The sequence below is a fragment of the Chinchilla lanigera genome, unplaced genomic scaffold, assembly GCF_000276665.1.
Source record: "Chinchilla lanigera isolate Chin_1 unplaced genomic scaffold, ChiLan1.0 scaffold00145, whole genome shotgun sequence".
In the NCBI taxonomy this organism is placed as follows: Eukaryota; Metazoa; Chordata; class Mammalia; order Rodentia; family Chinchillidae; genus Chinchilla; species Chinchilla lanigera.
In genome coordinates, this window is record NW_004955546.1 from 1,648,388 (window position 1) to 1,675,387 (window position 27,000).

The 27,000-nt window shown below is 49.9% G+C and overlaps 1 long non-coding RNA gene across 1 annotated transcript; it reads left to right on the forward strand.

The window, feature by feature from the left end:
- Positions 1–21,927: 21,927 nt before the first annotated feature.
- Positions 21,928–26,451, forward strand: LOC106147353. The gene is made up of 3 exons (XR_001232209.1): positions 21,928–22,015; positions 24,032–24,202; positions 25,814–26,451. It is a non-coding gene; the product is annotated as an uncharacterized LOC106147353 (long non-coding RNA).
- The last annotated feature ends 549 nt before the right edge of the window (positions 26,452–27,000 follow it).

Genomic DNA, 27,000 nt, shown 5'->3' on the forward strand with positions numbered 1-27,000 from the left:
ACCTCTGCAAGGCCTCGGTGTCATCTCCATCACCATTGTCACTGCACCCCGAGGTCCCGTGGACAGTCATGTGTTACCACACGTGCTTGTGAGTGGCTCTCCCTCCCTGGCCGGGTGGGCTGGGCAGCCCTGGCTTTTGTTTGCAACAGGAAGACAACTGAGTACAGCCCTTGTTTAACCTGGCTCACGCAGCAGAGAGGAATTGTCACCAGATGAGTCACCCTAACCTTCTGGCTGGAGCCAGGGCTTTGGCTCCAGGGCTGTTTACCGAGGAATGACTTTGTCCATGAATGCTCTTAGGAAATGACAAGGGACAGAAAATTGTCATTGTTTTTGCTTTAAAAAACTGGAGACCTGGAAATCAGCGAGTGCTGGAGAAAAGGGAGGTCACGTCCCCTATGCTGTTCAGAGTCTTGCAGAAGAGTGGCACTTGGTCACAGAGGTGACCTGCCATCAGTACAGGTGCCATCTGACTGCCACCTGTGTCACCTATCTCCAGCAGGGCTGTCACTTGTCCCATTCACAGGTGTGGGGTCCAGGCTCAGGGCCACGGGGAGTGAGGGGAGACCCAGAGTTGTCCACTTGTCTACAGTCCTCATGGGTTCCAAGCCAGGCTGACTTCGTTCCCACGCTTGGTAGGTGCTGTGTCTTCATGCACTGTGGTTTGGGCTTGCTGACATCTGACTTGCAGATAATGGAGGCTTCAGGACACAGGGGTCATGGCCTGCATGGTGGACCTGGACTCCACAGTCACTGACTGACTTAGCTTCAGAGCTAGCAGAACAGGGAGGACCACGGGTCCCAGTCCTGCTTGCAGATCCAGGCTGCTTCTGGTTCTTCTTGGTCAGATTGCACCTTACCTGTGTCTGTCTCCCCAGCTGGGTAAGTGTGGGGAGGCCTCGCCCTCACACTTGCTCTGATGCTGAGGTTTTGTGGCACACTCCTGCACATTTTGGGCACTGGCTGGAGCACAGGTAGTGTGTAGTATATGCTTATGTCCCGTGGGCTCCCTGGTTGCAGCACGGTGCACTGAGAGGGGCTGAAGAGCTCTGTGGGCTCGGTCATGGCTCTGCATTGAGATGACAAGCTCATAGCCCCTGCCTCGTTCCTGTGCAGTCTACTTCCTTCTTACCTCGTCTCTGGTGTCCCTTCCCCTGTGACCTTGGGGACAACCTCTGAGACATCACAGAATGGCCATGGAGCTGTTCCCTCTTCCCTGCAGCTTCTTGGAGCCCTGTGACCTGGAAGCATCTTCTGAGTGCTGTCCTGGGAGACCTGCTGAGGTCATGGGCATGGAGGAGACTGGAGAAGGTAAGCAGGTGTCTGCTGCAGTGCTCATAACATGCACCCTGGAACAGGGGACCCTATTTTCTCCAGACCCAGCTGTCTGGGAAAACGAGTATCATGGGACACTTTGAGAGATGGACAATGTTTCAGTGTCTTAATTAGTATGTCCAGTAGTTCTTCTTTTCCCCTTTCCTGTTGTTTATCAGCCATTTCTGCTTCTTTACAAGTCATTATCAGCCATTTCTGCTTCTTTACAAGTCTTCCTCACTGAAAACCACTCCAGGAAACTTTCCCCATGAGGTGAGCGAGTCCTGAAGATGTGGGGCCACCCCAGGAACTGTGGCAGGGAGACTGCATTATGTCCCTGAGACTTGCTGAGGACCAATCTCTGTGGCTGTCACTATGCACGGAAGGTGGCGATTGTTGTGTTAACTCACTCGATCACAAAACTCATCTTATGCTGTGTGTGTGCAGCACAATAGCCAGTTATGAGCTGTGAGTGTAGATGGTTTGTATGCATTGATTGTCCTCAAATAAAGCTTGAGAAAACACACGCACACACATGCATATACATGCACACACATACAAACGCTCGCACACACATGTACACATGTACAGGAAACAGAAGCTCCTTGCCCAACTCCTCGCCTGGGGCCCTGAGTCCCGACTCTTCTCACATTCTCGCCATCTCAGATGCTGTGACCCCTGGGGTCCCCCTCCCTCCCTCCTGTCTCCAGCCCTTTCTAGTTTGCTTCAACCCCAATGCCCGTGTGGAAACTGTGTACTCCAACCAGGGGCCATAGGAGACTCACCTGCATCTCTGACCTCCACGGTGCCCCAGACGCCCTCTGCAGCTCTGCTCTCACCCTTCCCAGAGCCTCCCTGCCCTGCTCACTGCCACACACTACTGCTCCTGAAGGCCGAGGCGGTGAGCTGCACCACTCCATGTGACACTCATAGGGACCTGAAACAACTACCCAAACACCAGCTCATGGGGATTCCTGGGCTTGTGCCCTGGACATGGGGCCTCCTTACTGCACCAAGCTGCTGTGTCTTCCCCAGATCCAGCTTTTCTCTTTCCACTTGCATCATCATTCTTGATTCTGTGGCTGGGAACTTGGTGGCTGTGACTTGGCCATTGCCTGCCTCATTTGGACCCGGGCCATGGAGAGGTCTGTGGGCAGCCATCAGGGACACTGAATGCTCCTTCTAGAACCTTCTCCTCAGATCACCTGAAGAGAGGAAGCCTTCCTGTGCCATGGGGTTGTGTCTCTCTCTGCTCAGCCCCTGCTAGAGGATAAAGGTTCTTTCCTTTGACACAGCCCTGCATCATGTAGATGTGGCTGGGTGGCCAGGTGAAAGTCTGGAGGTGTCAGATCACAGCCCTGGCTGGTGGCTTTAGCCTCTGTATGTCCTGACTCATCCAGTTTTTGGCTGAGGCAAAGAGGCAGGTGGGGCAGTGACTTTTCTGGCATCCTCACTGTACCCTGGCAGGACGAGCGAGGCCCCTTGTTTACAATGAGCAGCTCCTGCTCTGTTCTGCCCTGTCCGCCTCCTATAGCCCATCCACTGCCTCAATGGCTGGGCTTTGATCTTGGTGGACCTGCCACAATGGCTTTCCCTGGCCCCCTCTGTCCCATCCTCCTTGTGGTCTCAGACCCTCCTCCGACAGGCAGATGGGCTCCTCCCTTGGCCCCCGCAGTGCCTCATCACTGGAGGTGATTACTGGAAATATTTAAGGAGATCTGAAGTGGTTTCCAGTTACACCCTTCATACTTCACCAGCAATAAATCCAGCCCTTCCTGGAGGTGGGTGCTTGGCTCTATAAATTAGGAATCTATTTCTAAGGAGGAAGATTTCACAGGCCCCAATGTTTCCTGTGACCAGCTCATATTTCAAGTGTGGGACCAGAGTTGTGTGGGGGTTCAGAGTGGGAGGAAGTGGTCTTTGGACTCCATGTCACCTCCACGTTGCCACGTCTCTTTACCTCTCTCCCCGCCTCTTCCCATGGGCCCTAGGTCACCTGGGCTCAGTCACCTGACCTCAGCACTCTCTGGGCCAGGTCTGCACTTTCCTTGGATCCCTGGAATGTGGGCTCAACTTTGTCCTTTGCTCCACAGCCAGGGTGGAGTCTCGGGAGTAAGGGCCCTGGAATCTGCATGTTCACCTCTCCTGGGAGGTTTTTGTGCACAGTAAGGGTTGAAAACTCTTCCTCCACATGATAGTTTGTGAGGACTGAGCTCCATTTCCAAAAACTTTGGCCTCAACCTCCTGCTCACAGCATCTGTCTATAAAACAGGACTCAGCATGACAGGGAGCAGCCCCTACCCTGAATCCTTCAGCTCCCCGCCAGGCTTGCCTCCTCTGGCCCAAGGCTGCTGTGCTTGGCTGCAGGTGGCTAGGCCAGCAGCCCCTGGTGTTGGCAGAAGAGACATGTTCTAGGCCAGTTCACAACCACGTTGCCCCTGTCAGGGAGAAGCTGCCCAGGGGTCAAGTAAAGCCACTTCTGGGGGTACCTGTGTGGGTCATGGAGGCACAGCCTTGGGATCAGTTCCAGGATCAGCTCTGTCTCCATGGAGATGTGATGGTGGGAGCAGCCTCTGGCAGGTGATCATTTCCCACATTTTCTAGGATACCAAGGAGAAGGCTGCTTTGTTGTTTTTTAAATTAATGGCAAAATTTTGGGGGATTGAAACGAGACAGTGTTGTAACGATCTATCCTTGTGAATGGTTTATGCAAAGGTATCATCTGATAATATATTTCCTTCCAGAACAAAGTATATGCTTAATAAATGTAGACTGGAGATTAACTTGTGTGGTAATTCTGTAAGTCTTATATTCGAATCCACATCTGACTGTGCTATGACTGTCGACTCCCAAATAGGAAAACAGTACAAACTCCATGTGTGTAAGCAATGATGATGGCGTCCAGCTTCTGTTCTGTCACATGGACATGGGCGGAAGGCTGTTTGCAGCGTGCAGCCCTCTTCCCCTTAAGGACAAATATTGCCTAAGCACTCATGTTCTCCCTCAGCCTGATGTGGACCCAGCGCGGTTCTATTTGGTGGGTTGGACCCATCCCCTTTTGCCCTGCAGTGTAAACCTGACCGGTGTTGCCTCTGCAGGTTTCCTGGCTCCTGAGTCCCTCGGGCTCCACAGTCTGCTCTTGGGCTGCTGTCTTCCAGAGTAGAGGGAGAAGCTCAAATCAGATTCCACATACTTTTCATGTTTCTTCTTTCTGAACTACTGCTCAGAACAACAAAGCGAAAGGTCTTGGTGGGGCCCAAAAGTGGCGAAGTGGCACAGACTGGAAGTTTTGAGACTGCAGGGTTTGACCCAGCTCTCCGTCTTCTGACAGATGCCCTGTCCTGTGCTGCGAAGCTTCTGTCACCCTACTGTCACCAGTGGTGAGCAGCCATGTGTAGGATGCACCGTATCTGGCCTGGGAATATGGTGGTGAGAGGATGTCAGGTCCGTGGTCTCAGAGCTACCAGCTGGAGAGGTGCAGGTGTCCGAGGAGGTAAAGGTATCACAGGGTTGGGATGAGGGCTGGGTGCAGTGACGGGGGTGATTTGAGGACCTGCTTAGTAGGGCTGTCAGAAAGACCTTGAGGAAGACCTGGGTCTGGGGCCAACAGCACCCACAGATCCTGGCTGTGCGGCTCAGGGGCTGACTCTGACCCTGCTTGTGTTAGAGTGTAGACCCGCAGTGCTCACAGCTGTGGGAACATGGATGACAGGTAAATTGATAGGGTGGGAGGGAGAGGCAGAGCGGAAGCTGGGCGAGGATCAGGGCCACAGGGTGGGGAGTCCTGCCTGATGGTGTGAACACAAGGACGCTCTGAGGTCCTCCTGGGCTGGCCTTGGAGATTTCCGGGGCCTTCTTAATCCTCATATGGCAGAGGTCAAAGACAGGGCATGAGGGGCGTCTGGAATACTGTAGCTCAGCAGATTGCTGTCCTGCTGAGGGTTGGATTTTCTGGGCTGACGCTTAGATCCATTCCAAGGTAGGTGGCGATCCAAGTAGCTTGGCTTTGTGTTGAACTAAGTTAGCCAGAGAGTGAGCTCACCTCCAATTTGAAGGATGAGGCCTGGGTGGTAGGTGTTGGCCAGAGGCTTCCTGGAGGCCTTGGCTTCTCCCACAGCAACACTAGCTCCAGGTCATGGGGTCCCTCTGAGGAACACGTCTGGAGCTGGGCCCTCTCCTTGCTCCCAGCCCTCAGGAGTGGACACCTACCTTTTAGGCCATACGTGGAGGCCTGTGCACAGTGTGTGAGGCTGAGGGAGGGTCCGACTGGGCAACTGGGTAGATAAGAGACCCATGTAGTTCCAGGGAAGGGTGGCAACCATCTCCTCTTCAGTGCTCACTGTCTGCCCCCAGCCCCAGCACCCAGTTCCATGTGGTAGGGCTGGCCCTGCATGGTGTGTGTGTGTGTGTGTGTGTGTGTGTGTGTGTGTGTGTGACCTCAGCATAGAGTGACAGGGGCCCTGGGACTAAGGGGAGGATGGACAGCCACATGCTGGAAACATATTACCTGAGAGGAGATGGCAGTGAGGAGACAGACAGTCACATGTAGCGACAGGAAATGCACAAAGCTTCATGCCTGCCTCTAGGCCTGGAGACGATGCTGTAACACCTGGCAAGGGCACATGTAGTGATAGGTAGGAGAGCATAGCAATGTTGGAGGCTGGGGGGTGGTGTGACAGTATAACACCTGACAGTACAGTGATGGAGATGGATTGACATCACCAAGTGGAAAGCTCAGAGCTGGGCCTCCTAAGGATCACTGCCTCAGTGAGTATCATGGAAACACTAGCAGCGAGAACACATGGGCAGAGAAGCCAGCAGGGCATGGTCTTCAGCAGGAAGTGGGATAGCTCCTTTGGGGACCACGAAGAAGTGAGGTCCCTCTGCTGTCCCCTTTGCCAGGTAGAGGGTAGTGGGGAGGACCAGTGTGCTGCAGGGCAGGGGCCAGTGTCACGTGCAGGCATCTGAGATCTTCCCCCAGGTCCTGGGTGGCCATGGAGGAGCCACTGAGTGGGGGCTGGACCCTGTCCTTTTGTGTTTATGGGACAACTGTGGGAAGAATGATGTGAGGGCCATGGAGGAGCCACCGAGTGGGGGCTGGACCCTGTCCTTTTGTGTTTATGGGACAACTGTGGGAAGAATGATGTGAGGGCCAAGGCAGTGTTAGACAGTGTGGCTGGAACCCATGGCAGGGCTGGAAGCTGGTGTCTCCTTGCGGATGAGGAGGGAGGCAGCTAAGGCCACATTTCCCTCAGGCTGTGGATGAGACGCAGGACCTTCCACACATGTGGACTGGGCTCCAGATCAACCTGGAGCCCAAGGTGGGCCCTTAAGAGGAAGCAGGTATCCAGTGTCTGGGAGATGCAAGTTCCACTTGGTGTAGGGCAGCACCTGATCTCTGGGGCACCTCGGACTATCGCTATGGGAGCATGGACACAGAGGGGCTGCCACTGCTCCACCCACAGGCTTCCCTGTCAGAGGATGGTGGGAGTTTCTAATCTCAGAAATCCGGACTTGGACTCCTACTCTTGCCAGTTTTAAGGTTACATAGCTCTCAGTGCTTATTACACTGAGGGTTAGCCCTGATACCTTCCTGGGGAAGAGAAGGAGTTAGATGCTGGTTCCTCGGGGCTGGTGGAGAGCCCCGGGCACTGGTGACTGCACAGGCTTACATGCAGCAGAAAGCTCTTTCCATGTGCTGGATTTATTATAAATTACTAAAAATGCCTGAGAGGAAAGTTCTACTGTGTTTTTAAAATTAGTTACTAGTTTTCATTTCTAGCTGGCAAGATAAAGTGGGCTTGAGAGATAAGGCTATTAAGTTTGGTCAGAATTTATTGTCCTTTAAAAGCTTTGGGATGCAGATGACAAGATGAGCCTGTGGTGGATGGGCCAGCCAAGCAGATCCTCGTGTGAGCCTTGTGCAAATAAGACGCATCTCCAGCTCGGAAAATCCCTCAGATTTCAGAGAGGTTATGTTAAAAAATAGTCATGATCTGGGCCGGGTGGTGGTGTCTGTCTGTAATCTCAGCACTCTGGGAGGCTGAGGAAGTTTGATGTAGGCCTGGGCAGTTTAGGGACTTAGCCAGACCCTGTCTCAAAATGAAAAGTAAAAAGGACTGAGATGTAGCTCAGAATAAAACCTCCCCCCAAAACAAGAGAGTTATGTTCTGAAATTCTGCACGGTTCTGTTCACGTTCAATACCTGATGGCTCTAGGATCAAGGCAACAGGAATCACGTGTGTGAGGGAAGCGGCGAAGCTCTGGCTTGAGCAGGGATGAATTTCCCAAACTCTTCATAGGTTGGGGCCTAGGAAGTTTGACATTGGTTGCAAACAAACACATTATCAACAAAAATATGGGCTAATTTGCGCTAAATTTTGGAACTCTTAACTCTAGAAGGATTCTTTAAACCGATTCTTAAGCACCTTGTTCCTGCTTCTCTGGGGAGCAGCATGGGCGAGGCTGTCAGTTTCTGCAGTGAATTTTTTTCCAAACTCCCAACTCCGTTTACCCAGAGCATGTTTTTGCCAGTGGGATCCCATTTGCTATATTGAGACAGTTCCCTGTGCATTTTTAATATTTTCATAAAGTAGATCATTAGAACTCAGGATTCCTCAGCCTGCCACACTGTCAGACTTGGATTCTTGGGAATTGTGGATTTTAACTTTGACTGCTGCAAATGCAGACTGGGTCTCTCCAGGACTCCATTTCCCCCTTGGAGCAACAAAGACAACACCCGGCTCTCCTTTCCCAACTCCCCAGGGCATGGAAGGCTTTCGGAGCAGAGAAAGAATTTGATATCCTGAAGTAAAATGAGCTCTAAACTCTTTTTCTACCCATGCCAATGAAAATCAGCCTGTTCCTTTCTTTTCTTACCTATCATGGCCATTGGGAAATTCAGCTAAAATAGAACAGTTCTTTAAAAATGGTGCTTTCAAGGGCATCATAATTAGATTGCTTCTCCTCAGACTGGAGGGTCAATTCAGAGTCTCCAGTTCCCACCAGACAGATGTCCCTTCTGCTGGCCTGGACAGAGGTCGTCTGCATACCTCTCCTTCCTCGAGGACAACTGTTGGGCAAGTTTGTGTCTGCCCTGATGAACATAGAATGTCTCTTGTTTTTTGTTTTGATGATTACAGTCAAGCCACACCTCCATGAGTACATGTGTGTTTTACTACAATTCTGCCTCCTCCCTCCTGTTAGCCAACCCTCCACGAACATTGGTGGAGGCCAGGAGGGGACTTGGGCTTCTTTCTTCATGGCCTTGGTAGTTATAGAATTGTACAGTCATGGCGTGGAACACTTGAAGATGTGCTGAGGTAGGTGTGGAAACAAATATGTATCCACTCCCAGTGAAGTCTAACTTCCTTGGGGTCCAAGGGTAGCAACTCACACCTCTGGGGTTCCTTGGCCTTGGATAGGGGGAATTCAAGTGCAGCCAGAAAGGGAACAGAGAACTCACCCTCACAGTCAGGGTGTCAAGTGCTACGGGAGTACTGTTTCTAAGTCACAACTAAGTCCTGCTTCTTGCATCTACATAGAGATGTTACTGACTTAGGGTGTTTCCACTTAGGGTTCTGTGCTTTCACAATATTTTGAGACCAATAGGTATTCATTTGAAATTGTACTTTCAATCTTGAATTTTGATATTGTCCCAGGCTATTGATATGCTGGATGATATGCAAAATGTTTCTTTTAAGTGAAAAGATCAGAGTTCCCAACTTAGTAAGGAAAGCAAAGATGTCATAGATTGAGGTTGCTAAGATTTATAGTACAAAGGGTCGTGTTTAGAGAGGACATCTGCATAACTTTTATTAGTCTTTTGCTAAGTGTTCTATTCCTAGTTTTTGTTGTTAATCTCTCACTGTGCCTAATTTGTAAATTAAACTTTATCACAGCCTCATGTGTGTAGACAAAACAGTATTTACAGAGTTCCATGGTTTCAGGAACTCTGGGGAGTCTTGGAACATAAGCCTGAGACTGGGGGGCACTGACTGTCACCAGGCCCTGAGTAGGTGCTGAGGGTCCTGGGGGTGAGCTGCCTTCTCCCAGAGAATTGCTGTTTCTGATGCTCTTTTGGAAGAGCTTTAGGATGACTCAGCTTGGACCACTGCAGAAGTTATAACAAATCAAGGAATCCAGTTCCAAGCCACCTGTAATCCTAAGACTCAGGAGGCTGAGGTAGGAGGATTGAGAGTTGAAGGCCAACTTAGGCAATGTAGTAAGACTTTGCCTCAAAAGCAAAAGACAACCGATAAGCAAACAACAGTAGTAGCAACAACACGAACTTTAGTGCCATGGCATGGGTCCTTCTGCAAGTTGAAGCCCCCACTTGAAGCAAGGGCTGGGTAGGCCAAGGCTCAGTAAACCCGACTCCCGCATCCTTCCCTGGCTGATCTTGTGTGAAGAGGCAGGTATGTTTCCAGCCACTCCTGCTATTGTGGTGTGTGGGGCTGTACTCTTCTGCAGGGTCACATACCAGGACACCCCTTCCCCAGGCTGAACAGGGCTGAGCAGACCCATAGGCAAGGATGACCGACCCAGTGGGAGTGGATTGCAGCTAGACTTCCTGCCCCAGCTCCCTGTCCAGCAGCTGCCACCAGGGTGACTGTGTCACTGATGACAAAGTCTCGGCTCACCACGAGTCATGGCGTCTGGTCCTTCCTTACCAAGGCCGGGAATGCCACTCAATAAAAAGCGCAGGAAACTTAAAAAAACCAAGGCTAGCTGCCAAGGAACTCTAGCCTGGGGTGTTCTTAGTACAACAATTGAGGATCTGGCACCTTCCGGGGCTGAGGACCAAAACGGAACAGGACTGGCCGCCGGTATGGCCTCTTCCATCCCACACATGGGTCCCCACCGAGGGCTGGGATGTCTAAAAATAAAGCCTGGGCTCACAGGATAGGCATTTTTATTATTCATTCTCTCAAACTCTGGTCTGGTGAGAAACGTCTTTATCAAGGGTGAGATTCCTACGTTGGTATTTATAGAGCTCTTCTTCTGCCAAGTGCCTGTTCCCGGCATGGAGATGTAGGTGGGCATCAGGGCACGAGCACTGAAGGTGGGCAATGGGGTGGGGGTCAGGCTGTGGAAACCCAGTGCTCTCATTCTGCCTGAGGACAAGTGTCCCCCAAATGCCCATGTGTGCAAACCCCAGGTGACCCCCTTGGAAGTGTGGCCTGGGGGAGGTTCATGCCCTCATAGGGGATGTGGGGTCTTGTCCATCTTCTCTCTCTGCTTTGATTCAGGGGTGGCCTTTGGCTCCCACAATGCTCTCTCCAGGGTGCGCACAGCCAGAGGCCATGCCAGTGTGGCTACCCAGCCTTGGGCGCTGATCCTCTGAACTGCAGCTACGTGAACCTTTTCTCCTTATAAAGTCAGTGGCCTCAGGAACTGCATTGCTCCCTCTGACTTCACTGCTGCTGTCCCCATCCAGAGGTGCCCCTTCCCCATCCACTGTTTCATCCCATGGAGCCTCCTGGGGGCAGAGAGGGCACCTGCTCCCACCTGGCTACCAGGGCACTTGTTGTGGAGCTTGGTCCCTCACTCTTCCCTGCGTGTCTCCTCCCTAGCATGGTTCCTCAGGGACCATGACCATCCTCTCCAGATGCCCACAGATCCTGGTGCTAGGCTGAGCTGAAGGAGTTCAGGTTCCCAACACTATCTGGCTGATGTGTGCAGGAGACAGGAGCATTCAGTAAGTGGCAGTTCAGACCCAAACTCCTCAAGACACAGTGATCTAGGCCCTCAGTCAGTCTGAAAATGATGGCTTCCTCTTGAGCTCCAGAGTGGGTCTTGTCACTTTTCTCTGCCTCAGATGAATTACAGTATGATATGGCACCGGGAATTGTGAACAAATGTGCTCACCGGGAATTGTGAACAAATGTGCTCACAACAAATTGTGCTCTTTGTTCCGGCTATGACTCTGCTGGAAGTCTTGTTTACACACTGGAAGGGTTTTGTCACCATGATGCCTGAGCATCTGGAATTGACTCAGGAGCACAGCCCTCACTCCATGGCTCCTACTTCAGGAAGAGCCCTGGCCTAGTGTGAACTGGACAGGTTCACCTAGTGCTGAGGACCCAACACTAGCCCTGTCTCTGAAGCCAGCTCAGTGTCACCTTCCCAGCACCTACCACCTCCAGAGGGTGTGGACTCTTGCATCAGTATCCAGTGGGCTAGCTGCAGCCAGTCAGGCAGGCATCTTGGGATCTGACCTCACTTCCAAGTTGGTTCGGACACCCAGTAAAGATGTAGCCGGATGGCTGATGTTGCACCTAACACGGTCCCCAGCTGAGCACTGCAGGTTTCTGAGGAAGAAAGAGGGGACACAGAAACCATAGAGGGTTTGGGAAGGGCTGGAGATAGAAAAGGAGAGGCAACCAGTCCTGATGAGGACTCAGAGAGCAGAGGGCCCAGCTCGGGGTCCTAGCACCCTGCATGGTCAGCCACAGGCACAGCACAGGGTGCTGGACCTCCCCTCATGAGCTGAGTGTTGCTTGATGCCCATTATTGTAATAAGGAACCTAAGCGATTCAGTGAACTCCTGGGCCCAGGGTTGTGGCCCAGATGGTGGTTAAGTAAAAAATCTCAGCACTGGCAGACAGATCGAATGAGAAAAGCACATATGAGGGTAGCAGTGGCAAAGAGCAGCCAGGGAAGAGGGTGCAATTGCAATGAAGAAAATTACAAAACCGTACAGGAACACAAAATATATAATAGCTTATACATCTGGATGTGTATTGTGTTTCTGGGTAAGAAAATTACTGTGAAAATATTGTTTCCAAATTAATACACAAGTTTAATGTAGCTCATTTCAGCATCCTCATGGCTACTTTGGAACAGAACAGATTTTGAAGTTACTGTGTGAAAAGGTGTGTAAAACAAATCTTTGAATTAAAAGAATGAGTAGTTTTTGTAATTATTGAAGTCTGTTATAGAATACAGTGCTCAAAATCATTGGTCCTAGTGTGGGGACAGAGAAATCCACAGAGTGGGACTGAGATCACAGACCTGCACAGCCATCAAGCTGTACTCCTATGATGACTGTCTCGGGCAATGCGGGTCTGCATATGCCATGGTGGCCCATCCCCCGTCCTGTGTGATGTGGGGAGCTCCCTGTGTGCTCTTTGTCCTAGCACCCTCTCTGCCTTCCCTTGAGTGGATGTGCTTCCACTTACAGGCATTTAAGGCTGTGTCACTGCTGTCCGCAGCATTCAGCACAGTACCAAGTGCTGTATGTTCACAGCTGGGTCTGTGAGCTGCAGCAGAGCCTAGCGGGGGTGACACCATCCAGGTCTGTGATGTGCACTCTATGCCGTGGACCACGTACACAGTAAGAGCCTCCAAGTGGTATTTTCTTTTTTGTTTGTTTGTTTGTTATTGTTTTTCTTCTAGTACCAAAAATTGAACTCATGACCTTGTGCTTGCCAGGTAGGCACTTTGCTGCTGAGCTAAATCCCCAGCCCCTAAGAGATATTTTCTAGAACTTATTCCTGTAGTTGGTTGATACATGGCTGTGTGTGTGTGTGTGTGTGTGTGTGTGTGTGTGTGAGACACGCATATCCTATAGAAGAAATCTGTGACTGGGGAGAAAGAGTAATTCAGTCTTAAACAAAACATCCAAACAAACAGAAGATGAACATAAAAGTCCTGATACAGAACAAGCAAAGGTAAGTGAAAAGATGGATTCACTAGCTATTTGGAATGAGGGTCTCAGACACCTTTCATCTTGTGTCTCAGAAACTCAACTTTAACACTTGTTCTGTGTTCATTGGCAATGTGGATGCTGATGTGAGGTGTGGTGACCTGGTCCTCTCCTTGCATAGGACCACAGGGAGTGTGGGCTGGTGTGAGGGGAGGTGGTGTACTAGACTGCAGGCAGTGGTGCCCATCTGGGCACAGTGAGTGGCTTCACACTCTCGGGTTCCATGGATGGCACTGTGTGCCTTTGCTTTCCTGATGCCATCTTCCTTCCCCAGCATGTCCAGCCAGGTGATGATCATGCAAGAAGCCCAGGATACGGTACACCTCTGTGTCACTCCAAAGTCTTGTGTATTCAGAGGTGGGGCCCGAGTGGAGGTGGTCACTGAAAGCGTGACCTAGAAGGATATATTCTTGTCCCCAGTTTTTTCTTCTCTCTCGGCTTCCTGGCCACCATGACGTGATCAGCCTTGCTTGGCAACACCCTTCCTCCGTGATGTTTCTTCCTTGGAGCCGGCTGACAATGGACTGAATCCTCTGAAACCATGAGCTGAATTGAACTCCTTCTTCAAGTTTTGGGGGTTGGGAATTTATACAGCCTCAGGAACCTTCACTGATGCACTCACATCCCAGGAGGTAGCTCTGGTCTTCCAACAGGTGGTGCCCCAAGTTCCTACTTCTGTAGTCCTGGAATCAGCAGCTGCCATTCCAGCCACACACTGGAGGCCCTGTCCTGGAAGACTCTGTGCCAAGGGATGTGGCACCCAGTCCAACTTCTGGGACTGGACCATCCCCCTCAGTCTTTCCCTGTCCTTTCTCAACTCTTGAACCTAACTGGGACCAGCTCAACCTCCTGTGCAAAACAGGACGGCCCCACTCAGAAGGGAAGGATGGTCATAGCCTGATCATCTGTACAAGACAGCCATGTCACTGACTTTCCACAGCAGGACCACTGGGTGTGACATGGTGGCAGGAGGGCCACAGATAACAGCCCTGAGGGAGCAGGAGGGAACCAGTTCTCTCCAGGGCCTGCTCTATGTGCTGACATATCCCTAGTTTCTTCAACCTACTGTCCTACACGCCTTCAGCCATGTCCACACTTTTGACAGGGGCCTGCTCTGTGCTGCGGTGACATCTTCACCACCTGCAGGCTGATTATAGGTCAGTGGTCACGTGGAACTCTCAGGGGAGGCTCTACCTGTGCTCCCACAGGCAGCTGTTAGGGTTGATATCTGGATGTCTCCTGAAGCCTCATGAGCATATCTTCCATACAGATTATGGAAGGCAATTGAATTATGTGCTTGCTAAAGCTGGCATGCTGTTAGGAGGAGGAGTCTGGTCAGGAAAGGGGGTCCCTATGGGTGCATCTCTCTCCCTGGCTTCATCTTTCTCTCTCTGCTTCCTGGCTGCCATGGTGTAAGCAGCTCTCCTTTGCCAGACTTCTTTGCCATGCTGTCCTGCCATTGCCAACCGACCAGGCAAGGACAGAGATTTCTGAAACCGTGCGCCACAGTAGAACTCTCTGCCCCTTTAATTTGTGGGTTCAGGTATTGAGCCCCAGCATGGAGGAAGTGCCTAGGATGTTGGCTGTGCACTGGGTCACTCCTGCCATTTGTCCCTGTCCTTGGGGTATTGATCGTAATAAAACAATCTGGAGCTGTAATGTGTAAGGCAGTGCAGAAATACAACCTCAAGAGCCCTGCACATTTTCAGCAGTGAGGACCGTCCACAGAAAGCCAGCTACATCACTGGAGTGTTCGGCTCACTATTGGGAAGGGGGTGATTTTGAAGGGTTTGGCAACACGGGTATCTGTCCGGGCTATAATGGTTAATAAGAAATTAAGGAGGAGGCTCTTACATTGTATCACTTAGACTATAATTACATAAAATAATACATACATTCCAGTGTCAGGGTGGAAACTGCCAACATGATAACAATAGCTCTTTCAGTTATGGGACTAAGGGTGGGTTTTCTCTTTCTTCACTGTTCTCTGCTCTTGTGGAATGCGGTCAGCATAATGGAACAATGCTTCTCCCCCTCGCAGGAGTCAGATGAGGTAATGGTTGCAGAGGGCCTTTGCCTTTGTTTCTCCTTCCCCAGCCCCATTGTATCCCATGGGCTTGGCCTGATGGGAGAACTGGGCTTCAGGCCCCTCCATTCCTAGCATGGCTGCTCTGCTCGTCCCTTCCTTGTCCTGTGACTATGTCAGCCTTGGGCTCTTGGTGACAACCCCAGGGGCTCATCCTGGGTGCAGCTTGCACCTGCTGGGTGAGGAGGCTCCTACAGCAGAAATGCCTACCTATCAGAAATGGTTCTGTGGTGGGAAGTTTTATTAGGAAAGGAAATGTCCCAGGAATTTCCAATGGCTCGGCATGTGACAAGAGCTCCTCTCCCATCTTTAACACGGGCTCAGATTTCCAGCCACCTTGGTGGTCCTGCTGTCCGTGTGCTGAGACGGGATCCCCTGCAGGGGTCTCCTGGGTTTAGCCTCATCAGGTGCATGGTTTTTACTTTTTCAACTTAGTTTTATTTTTCTAAATGATCTGAGAAGGGAACTGGATTCCCATTAGGGATGAAGCATCCCTCTCCATCCTTGGGGAAGACTTCTCGGGCAGCGGGGGGAGTAAGCATCTGAGGGTTCTGAGCTGAGGGGCTGAGCCTGCAGGGACTGAGACCTTGCTTCCTCAGGGACCCTGAAGGCCTTTCTCAGGTCTCCTGTGAGCAGAGGAAGCAAAGAAAACTACCCTGCACATATCTGTTTATGTCAGAGACCAACTTCTGGTTTCAGAGTGAAGGAGCCTAAGAAGGACATCACAGGTCTCATTACCAAGGCCCACTGCATGCTCCCCAGTGTCCCTCGGCAGGTCCTGGTCCATCAGCTATGGTCCACACCACCATCAGACCTGTGAAATAGACTCATCCGGACAGCAGCTGGAGGACTGCTGTAAAGACAGGACAAAATGCAATTATTATATCTTGCATTTCTTTGATCCATCTTGAACTGTACATACACAACCACCCATATATTTAGTAAAAAGGTTTTACAACATGCACACTTGTTGGGAAAGCTAAGAGACCTCTTGGCTGGGGTGATTACCTCCTGGAGTTATAAGTTTCTCATTTTCATCTGTCTGCAGTATGGGGGAAATAATTTCCATGGCTGCATATTTGGCCAGGCCCCTTGCCTCCTCTCCTAATCGCTTCAGGCTGCTGCAAACACACCCCTCTCCCTACTTTCCAGCTCCTCTCTTGGGGTTCGGGGGGTGGGGCTTCTAAATCTCTGACCAATTACTCACTCCACCCTGCCTTCCCCACCCTTAAAAGGTGGCAAGAAATCTAAAATGTGAACACTGGAGAACTGATGTTTGATAAGAATTTAAGACCTAATACTTTTGCGCACTTTGGCTTTTGCAGAAGCACCTTGAAAATGTTAGACTTTGGGTGATAAGCAGCTTGGTTCCGTTGACCCAGTATGGCCCAGAACCATGTGGCCAGGGCTGAGCAGCTGGACTTGGTGAGCAAGGAATCTCAGGGACTTGTGTATGTACCAATTCCCTGGTGAATGTATTTATTATGAGCAAATTTTAAAAGGGTGGAAAGGCATCAATGTCTTTCTTCTTTTTGCCTTTTTGAGACAGTTTCATTATGCTATCCAGGCTGGCCTTGAACTCACTTTGTAGTCCAGGCTAGTCTCAAACTCACAGTGATCCTCCTGCCTCAGCCTCTCGATTGCTGGGATTATAGGAGTGCGTCACCACACCTGGCCAGTGTCTTTATTTTCTACTTCTGATCACATTGGGTAAACAAGAAGCCATGCTAGCTGCTCCCACATGAGCTCACCCAGCGATCCTATGCCCCTGGACATGGCTGACGTATCTCCTTCCTGCTACATCCACTTTGTCACAAGGTCCCTCTGTCATCTGTGATGCCTGAGGCCACAGAGACTTCACAGTCGGAGGCAGTGCTTTTCTCCATGTTTTCTTAGGGGTCAGAAGACAGTGAGCAAGTGTATGAGATGTCTTCTTTCTTTAAACAACAACAATAACAAAAAAAAAAACAAAAATAAAGGCTTCCTATTTCATTTATTGTGCTTTTGGCACAATAACCAAAACCAATCCTGACTCCTGTAGGTCAACTCAGTGAATCTTACTCCTGTACAGTTATTCCACTACATCCACTTCATACTATAATTTATTCTTCCTGAACCTCTTCATTCCCTTCCTTTTCTTCTCCTACCCTTCTTCCTCTTTTTCTTTCTCTTCTTTTCCCGCCCCTTCCCCTTCTCCTCCTCCTCTTTCTCTTGGCCCTTACAAATAGTCTCGGAATGAAGTTCCTGTGTCCTTCAAGCCCATGCTGGCTCAAACAGCAGCTGCGCGTGTGGGGAAAGGCGGCTCTGAGACGCCTTCCTGCAGAAACTCCTCACGAAGTGTGTGCACACCTGCGGGGACTCATGGGAATGTGCCCAGAGCTCAGAGCTTTGTGCTGCTGTCTTGTTCCCAGGCAATACATATATGTGCTGGGAACTTTAATAGCTTCTGCTAAATTGTGTTCCAAAAGTGTTGCAGTGCTACATTGTATACACCTCATTGTCCACATTCTCAAACCCTGCAATTCCAACTTGGAGAAAAATGCTTCAAAATAGCTTTATAGCTTTATTGTTTTATTGTAACATGAAGCAAGCTCATTGCCAAGCCACGCCTCTCAGTCCAGGTTGCCTGAGGTGACCTCTTTGGGCCCTGGGGTCAGCATGTGTCTAGTGTTGGATGTTGGTGATGGCCGTGTGTACGCGTGTGCCAGCACTGTTACCTATTCAGGTTCACACACTAATACTGCTGTATGCCCTGCTCTGCCGGTTGGAACTGGTTGAGAGCCTTTCTGGGCTGGCACATGGAGATGTGCACCATGGTGCTGGGGGACAGGCACCACTCCTCTTCCTTGTTCCCTTGGGACATGGAGTTGTTGCTTACACTCATCTTGTAGGTGTATATGCTGCTTCTTGCCTCTCATTTTCTGGGGTGCGTGTGGTATGCATTGATGGACCCACTTATTTCAGACGTTGCAAAGTTATGTCTGCCTTTAGCTCTTAGCAGTACAGCTGGGCACTTAGGGAATTTATCAGTCTTCTCAAAGGTCCTGCTTTTGGCTTTGCTAATTTTCCATATTTTTTCTTTTTTCTAGCTTACTGATGTTTATGACATTATTATTTTTCTTCTGTTTATTTTGAGTTTCATTTGGTCTTCTTTCTCTCTTTCCTTTTCTTTTTAAAAATTAATTACATTTATTGGTATATTTTAGATAAACATAATGGTCACATTCATCATAGGGAATTTGTACCTATACATGATATATCTTGATTCTTTTTTCCCCTCATTTTCCTACCCTCCCTTCAACCCCTCTTCCCCTTCCCTACTTATAAAAGCTTTGTTTCCATTTTTTCATTATTGTTTTTTCCTTTTCCTTTCCTTCCTTTTCCCCCTCCCCACCCCCTAGTTTCCTTTCCCACTTAAAAAATGTGTCACTCACTTTCAGTAGCTGGGACACAATACCCAACACTTACAATTTAAAGCAGGAGAGGATTAATTGGCTCATGGTTTCAGGGCAGTCAGTCCAAGGTAGGCCAGCTCTAAGGCAGGAACTTCATGGCGGAAGGGCGTTGTGGAACAAAGCTGCCTAGTTCGTGGCCACCAGAACGTAGAGCAAGGGAACAGTGCCAGAGAAGAGGAGGCCAGTGAGTAGACACAGATCTCAAGGTAATGCCTCCATGACCCCTCAGCCATGGCCAGAATCCAGCTTTACTGGTATGTGGGTATTATAAGTAGTCTGAGATGATTTAAAATCTGCTGGAAGATGTGCATTGTTTGTACACAAATGCTGTGCCACTTTATGTGAGGACCTCGAGCAGCCCCAAGGATGGTGTGCTGAGGAAGGTGGACTGTGCTTTACACAGTCACTCATCTACTTTCAAGCACTTCTTCTATGCATCACATGTAGGATAGGAATCCTAGAACAATATCCTTCTGTCACCACCCTCTGTTCTCTATGTCATTGTTGTCACATGTTTTCCTTTTACATATTACAGGTCCTGTATTATTTTATTTGCCTTAAAATTTGATTACATTTTTAAGAGATTTGGATAATAGGAAAGCCTGTTATAGCTTTAGCGACATAGTTACTCTTTCTGGTACACTTATTTCTTTCTGAAGATTAAAGTTTCCATTTGGTATTACTTTTATTCTCCTGAATGACTTCTTTTGCATTCTTCTACCTAAATCTGCTGGTGATGAATCCCTTCAGATCTTGTACATCAGAACAAGTTGCTATTTCCCCACAAGTTTTGAAAACAATATTTCTGGTTTAAAAGTCCTGAAATGAGAGTTTTGTTTTCTTTCAGTCCTCCACAGCTGTTGCCTGCCGTCTTCTGCATGTTTTATTTCTTGGCTTGAGATCAGCTGTCATTTTTATGTTTGTTTGTGCTGATGTCTTTTTTCCTGGCTGCTTTGGAAATCTCTGTCTATGGTTTTTCTTTGGCAGTGATCTTGGTTGATGGAGGTCCTTAGATTTATAATTTTCCTCACATTTGGAACAGCTCCAGCAATTATTTCTTTAAATATTTTGTTGTTCTCTTACCAGCTTGTTCCAGGACTCGACTTACACGTGTATTTGGTTGCTTGAGAAAACTCCACATTTCACTCATGCTCTTCACTTTGTGGATTCTATTTTATGCATTTAAGTTCCCCAGCTTTTCTTTTGCAGTGCCAGACTTACCATTAACATCATCCACTATAGTTTCTACCTCACATGTTATTATTAGAGGGACCAATCTCCCTTAGACCTTCTGGAGTGTGTGGAAGTCAGTGTTTGAGACCAGTCTGCTTCACTGCCTGCTTCACATCTGGGCCCATCTTAGCTGCTGATTTTGTTTATTGTGGGTGGTATTTTCTGGCTTCTGTGTATGCTGGTGACTTTCTTGTTGGCTGCCAGACATTGAGCCCTTTCACTTGCTAGATGCCAGGTCTTTTTGTCTTACTCCAAATATTTCTGGGTTTTGTTCTGAGACTCAGCTCAGTTGCTATCGATCACTTCATCCTTATGTTCTCAATTCATTAATGCATACATGTAATTAATATGTATTTGCAGGGTTCTGTTTTGAAGAGTAACGGTGTGGGGTTGTATTCACTCACACCTGGCAACTTGGTTGTCTTAGATTCTGTCTCTAAAGTCTGGCACTGGGCGGCAGCATGATCCCTGATCTGTGTTCCCCTCAACTCTGTCCCTTCACAAAACACGGAGGAGAGGACTAGAATCGGTAACTTTCTTTTTAGGATGCCAGTTCTTACTTTCTTGATGCAGCGGCGATTCTGGTTGGAGAAATCTTGGTGTTGGTCAACCTCTTGACCCTTTTATAGGTCCACATTAAAACTCTGAATCACTTTGCTGTCTTTTTTCATGGTAAGGACAATCCTACGTGAAGTGAATGCATCTTACAATTGTTTTCTGGCTTTTTGGTAGGTAGGTTTTCGTGGTAGCTTCCCCTTTCTCCTCATTTGCCTCTGTTATTTTCACCTGTGTCACTTCCCCGTGTTCTTCTCCCTCATCTCCCATTTACTTCCCTGCTTTCCTCTCTGGTGAGTCTCCTCCTCAGTGCTCTTCAGCTCCGTTCCTGGCTGCGTGCTGCCCACTCTGCCTCCTCCTCCTCTTCCTCTCCTTCCTCGTCCTGTACTGGATTCTCTGCCTCTTTCAGTCCTTCTTCCTCCTTTGCTAAGGCTGCATTTACTATGGGATGATGTGATTTTAGTAGATTTGTCTTTGAGTTGGTTCATGCAATTTTAAATACATTTGTTTGCTTGAATTTGACAATGAAGAGAACTTGGGTACAGTTTCCTTGACTCTGTCCTTTTTACCTGGGCATCACTTAGAACTTTGTGGGGCCTGAGTTATAAGACTACATTTCTCCTGCCACATTTGGGCACAGATCATGCAGAGCAGGGGAGGTAAGGAGCCACTGCTCTGTTTCACCCAAGAACCAGTGAGGTGCAGAAGCAGCAATTAAATATTTGCTGGTGTGTATGTACGCATGCGCATGTGTACCTTGGAAAGCCTGCATGAGCTGCCTGACACAGAAATGCAAAACTGAGCAAAAGGATAAAGGCACTTTTGTTCTGCTGACCCTGGCTGAGGTTCCTGGGAGTGGCCAGCAGGTAGCTGCAGGGCAAAGGTGTTTGGTAACTTTTTTCTTTCTCTGAGACACCACAACTTCTGTTGGGAAGATATTCTATTCCAGGCACTTGGACTGTGCTGCATGACTGCAGACTGGTGATGGTTATTACAAGTCAAGAGCTTGTGGTTGTGACCAAATTCCTGGCATGGGTGGCTCCTGGGCCCCAGACAGACAGCGTCTGCCCTTTAGGCCTACATGGAGGGAAGTCCCCAGGCCCGGCTGCCACTGATGCAACACATCTGTCAGGCTGTCCTTTCCCAAGTGCCTCTCCTTGGCTGTATAGGAATAGCTCCCATGGGGGACACTGAGTCTGTCTCTGCTGAGAGGCCCAGAGCTGCCAGAGCCTACAAAGACAGGCAGCGGGTGACATGGAGAGGTCACCGGGCCCCCCTTGCCATGCTCGCTCTGCACTGCGGCATTGTAGAAAGGCTGCACACCCAGGCCTGTCAGAGCTGCATGCCGACAGGCTGATGTGTGTCACCGCAGAGGCTCGGGATTCTTCCTGTTGTGGATGTCGCATGGGAAGGAGACCCCAGACTTGCGGCCGCGGCGCCGCCTGTGTCTTTCATCAGCTGCTTTCAGAGCACAGTCTGGCCTTACCCTGGGCTCCTAATTGGTTCTCAGCCCTGAGGAAACTTTCGTTTCACTGTGGACACGCTACTGCCTACTGCCGGGTCTGGCGTGGGATCCTGCATTGATGGAGCTGGAGTAGATCAAGAGAGAAGATTTGCACATAACAAATGGCAGATCTGTGTGGTGATGTTACATGTGCCTTGGTAAGCACTCCTTGAATAAATAAAAAGAGCAATGTCTCCTGGGGTGCAGGAAACAGACAGTGGGGTGCTGTCCAGGACAGGATGCCTGTGCTAAGTGGTGTTTGGCACCCTACTCTGGGTGTGGCCGACCATCTCTCCCGTGAGGAGTCTGGTCCAGGCCTAAGACCCCGAGACCTGCGTGAGGACAGGTGGAGCTCTGAACCCTGGCCCTGGCTGCTCCTCAAGGGTCACTGTCTTCCTTATACCCTCACCTTCTTTCCACCGAGACTGTGGGACTCAGCCCTGCTGCCAGTCACCAGCCCTGTCCTTAGGCCATATCCCCAGCACAGTTCAGCCCAGCACCCAGAAGCTGGGCTGAGCTCAGTGACTCAGGAGTCTCAGAAAGAGACCCCAAGTAGGTTGCAACACTCCGGTTATAAGAATAAAACAAAGATGAGAGCACACCAGGTATCTGCCTTTCTGAGGTCCAATGTAAAAAATGTGTTAAAGGACTTTAAAATTTTCAGCTGAGATTCACACACTCATTGCTAGTGATGGTTGTTCAAGGTCTCTGTGCCATGGTCTGGATTTTCCCGAAGGTCCATGTGCTCATGGCTTGGTCTCTGGCCTATGGCGCTATTGGGAGGTGGCAGGGTCTTTAGGAAAGGGGGCCCAGTTCGAGGTTTTAGGTCACCAGGGACACCAGCAAAGGGGACAGTGGGACCCCACTTGCTCTTTCTGCCTCCCAGCCACCCTGCCCTACTAAGCACTCCTTGCCTGTTGTGCTGACTCCTCTTAAGCCCAGAAACCATGGGGCCAACAGACCATGGGCTAAAACCTCCAACACTGGGAGCCAAATAAACCTTTCCTCTTTTCAGTTGATTATCTCAGGTACTTTGTTACAGTGATGGAAGGCTGACCAATACCAAGATTAAGCTTGTTCTGGGAAGTAAACAAAATAAGGAATTTGAGTCAGTCTCAGGGGTTTAACCTAGACAATGCTGATTTACATGTTAACTGATGAACGAAGTTTTAAGTGTATTTAACAGCCATCTATCTATTCAATCAAACTTTATTGAGAACAGCCTCGTGCAATGCATGTTTTGGGGGAAACCAATATAGGAACAAGAAAAAGTGCCAGTTCCCAGGGAGCTCAGGGTGGAAGCCAGGCCTGAGGAACACGCCAAACACGTGAGTGACAAGAGAAGGGACTTGGGCCACCAGCCCTGAGCGGGACATTAAATTTAGTGCAGGCACATTTGAAGGCAAACAGAGTCAGGAAGATTTTTGCAGTCATGAGGGGGACCCAGTGTGGGAAGGCAATGAATGTTGGGGTGCAGGAGAGGAGAATCCAGGGTGCAGGAGCGAGGCTGACTTAGAGTTGGTAGATGGCAATAGGGGCAGAGAAGATTGGTTCTGCTTTCTCACATCCGTCTTTAGATCCAGTGGAAATGTGGAGCAAGTCTGAGCTGAGGAGTGAGGGCTGGGTTGAACATGCAGTTGGAGAATCATTTTATTCATGCTTTGTTTTTTCCAGTTTATTGGAAGAACTGGGAAATGGTTTTGCCAAGAGGCAGTAATGAAATCTGTGCAACTGGACAAGATCAGCAGAAAGGCTGACTCAGGAGAGAAGGTCCATTTCAGGGTCACCCAGATTTAAAATCAAGAATGAAAGGGGTGTGGGAAAAGTTGAAGAGAGGGCAAAGAAGGAGAAGGAGGGGTGGGGAAGCCGAGAGGGGCTCTGCCAGGCAGGCGGGAGCCTGTCCCCAGCACTGCCGTGGGTGAAGGGGGCACCGGGCTCCTAGCTGATGACCTGTGCACTCCCCCAGCAGAGGAGAGGAAGTTGTCTGATGGGAGCGGATTTCAGAGTCAAGGACAAGACTTCTGGGCAGCTTTCCAGCTCATTGCGGGGGGCAATGTGAGATAATCCACACAAGGCTTGTTGAATAACGCCTGGTAAGGATTAAACCCTCGGTAAGTGTTCCCAGCCAGTCAAGTGGCACCAGATCCTTCAGCTTTGTGGTTTTTCTCCAACAGTGATCAGCACCCGGGACATTAGGCACACGACACTTGGCAGATGCGTTGCTTCTGAGGGGGTTTTGTCAAGAAGTGAGACGGAAGCGTAAGGAATTGTGGAAGTTGGCGAGTGTGACAGAAATATTTTTCTGAGGAACCTGAAGTCTATTAAAAGATCCAAACCAACCCAAGGTGAGCGGTGGCTGCTGGATAATAAAACAGTAGATGGGCCAGGAGGGTGGACTGTGTGCAGACATCGCTGCAGAGGGAGGGATGGCTGGGAGGGACTGGGAGACGAAGCCTGGGGGACAGCATGTGTCTGGAGCTTGGACTTAGGTGTACAGCGGTGATGCTGATGTGGGTCTTGGACATGCACTGGAGGAAATGCGCCTGGAGTAGGCTGACAGAAGGATGAAGCACCCAAGGTGCTAGATGCTGGGTCACCAGGAGGATGTCAGGGTGTGGAAGAGAGCAGTGCTTGAGGCCTCACTAGAGGAACAGATTTAATATACAGTGTGCATGATCATAGGGAAGACTCACTAGGTCAGCTCACAGGTTGGAGATGGACCAAGAGTCCTCATGGTCACCTGCCAGGTCAGGGAGGGAGAATCCAGAGTGGCCATCTGTATGCTGGAGAGCAGAGGAGCCAGTCCGGGGTCGGAGGTCTGGAGCTCACTGCAGTCTGTGTGAGTCCCTGTAGTGGACTGACAACTGGCGGTCAACTTGTAAAACCCAGCTGAACTGAGTAAGCGTGGTGCTGGGTGTGGGACGCGCACCTGAGGATTGTTGCCAGCAGCATATGAGCCAGAACTGGAGAAGAAGAAAGGCTTTTGGGAACTAAAGAGGCTGTGGGGAGCAGAGAAAGGCTGTTGGGAGCTGGTAGAAGCTGTAAGGAGCTGTTGGTTCTGTTGGAGGAGCTTGTCATGCTGGCTTTCCTGATGAACTTGGCTGTTTTCATCTTCTGAGGAGCTTGGGACCTTGTTGGCACTGAGAATAGCTCTGGTTCACTTTGGGAGAGCTTTAGTCCTCACTTTGAGCATCACTTCCTGGCTCCGGAGGGGAAGATGGTGCATTGCCAGTCTCCTGGAGAAACTTGCTGCATTGGCTTTCCTGATGGAACTCAGCTGTCTTCACCACTGGCGGAGCTTGGGACCTCACGGTTGCTGAAGATGGCTGTGGTACTCTTCAGGGGAGCTCTGGTTCTTACTTTGCGTGTCGCTTCCTGGCTCCAGTGCAGTTCCCTCAGCCTGCTAGCCAGATATTTCATTCTGCTGGCACAGATGTCCTAGATTCCACCACTGACCTTTGGGTCTTCCCAGCACAGATCCATGAAACAGACCTGCATGAGATATTGTTATGGGCTCTAGGCCTCCAGTTGGACTTGTGGGAGGCACTGTTATGAGCTTTAGGTCTTCAGCTGGATTCATGCAGGACATTTCTCTGGGATCCAGGCCCTCGGCTAGTTTCCTTGGTCTTAGTGTGTGGATAGATTTCATGTACTCTTTTGTATATCATTCTTTGGGTGACTATTATAAATAATTTTATAAAATATGTGTCCCGTATTATACTGTTCCCCTTGCAAAATATTCCCCAAACCATGACAGCCCCTAACTGAAAGCCCAAAGCTCTGTGCTAAAAGCCTGGAGGAACTGGAGTCAAACATTCCAAGGCCCTGGTGAAGACTGGGTCTCCTCTGAAGAAGCATAAAGGGCAAACTCCCTCTTTCCCCTTTATCCTATGCAGGCTCCAAGCCTGTTGGTTGGTGTCACTCACTGCTGTGCGTTCCTTTCTTTCTTCCTCCAGGTCTGCACAGGGGGATCTTGAGGTCCTTGTTCCTTTGCTCATAGGTTGCTGTCACACCTACCCAAACTCACACTCCGCCCTGTGTGTGAGGCTTGTGTTGACTGGAGCTTGGTGCCACGGTGCAGCTGCTGTTTAAATAACAAGTGGTTCCCGGCTGCAGAAGGCTCTGCTGGAACCCCTGTGACGCAGCTCTGACACCCCATGCAGAAGCCTGTTCCACAGAGCCTGGGCTGGGACAGGGTGGTCTGTGTGTAGCCTGGACCTGCTGCAGATCCTCTCTTGCTCTGGAGTTGGCAGCTTGCTGAATCATCTGGCAAATGGGTCCATCAGCACTGCTGGGCATCTATGCAGCATCTGAACTCACAGCGTCTGGCAAAGCTGTGTGCTGCCTTTGAGGCGGGAAGTGTGCAGTCCAAACCACTCATCCATCACCCAGGAAGAAGTGTCATGCATGTCCCAGATGCAGGACCTCTGGGAACACCACAGAGGGCAAAGCCTCTGTGGGCTTCTTCCCTCTGTCCTCCCCTCTGGCTCACAGGTGTCCTGACTGTAAGACGGATATGCGCATGCATTCAAGCCAGCACACATGTGGCCCATCATTCTCCCCTCCTTTTTTGAGTGGAAAGGAGTTGTTTCTGGAAGCATATAAATATATATAACATAGCTTATACATGTAATAAAACTTCCTTTATTTCAAAATGTTTCTATAACATTAACAAGCAGGGAAAAAAGCAAGTCAGAGTCAGACATGCCTAAGTCAGTTCGGGTTCTCAAGGAAACCAAGGCCATGACTGCCCTGTTCCTCACACTTAAAATGAGGTCGAGTGCACTGACACACAGGAAGCTGTTGGTATGCTGCGGAGCTTGCTCTGCTATCCAGTGATTGCCAGGCCTGCCTGTTGGAGAGGTCACACTGCCCCCTTTGTCGGGGACTGTGCAGGCTGAGAGGGAGTACTTTAGGGCTGCCCCACGGAAGGCTCAGGACCACAGCATCCGGAGGGGCTTGAGAATCCAGCACCCGAGGCCCAGGCCACCAGTCCTCAGCCCCCGCTTGCTGTTCCTGGGAGCTGGGGCTGGAAGGATTGCACTTTCCCGAGGTCTCTCCAGAGAAAGGAGGCTTGGGGGCTGAGAGCCAGGCAGGGACTTGGGAGTGATGAGAGGGTGGGTGTTGAGACAGGCTGGTGGGA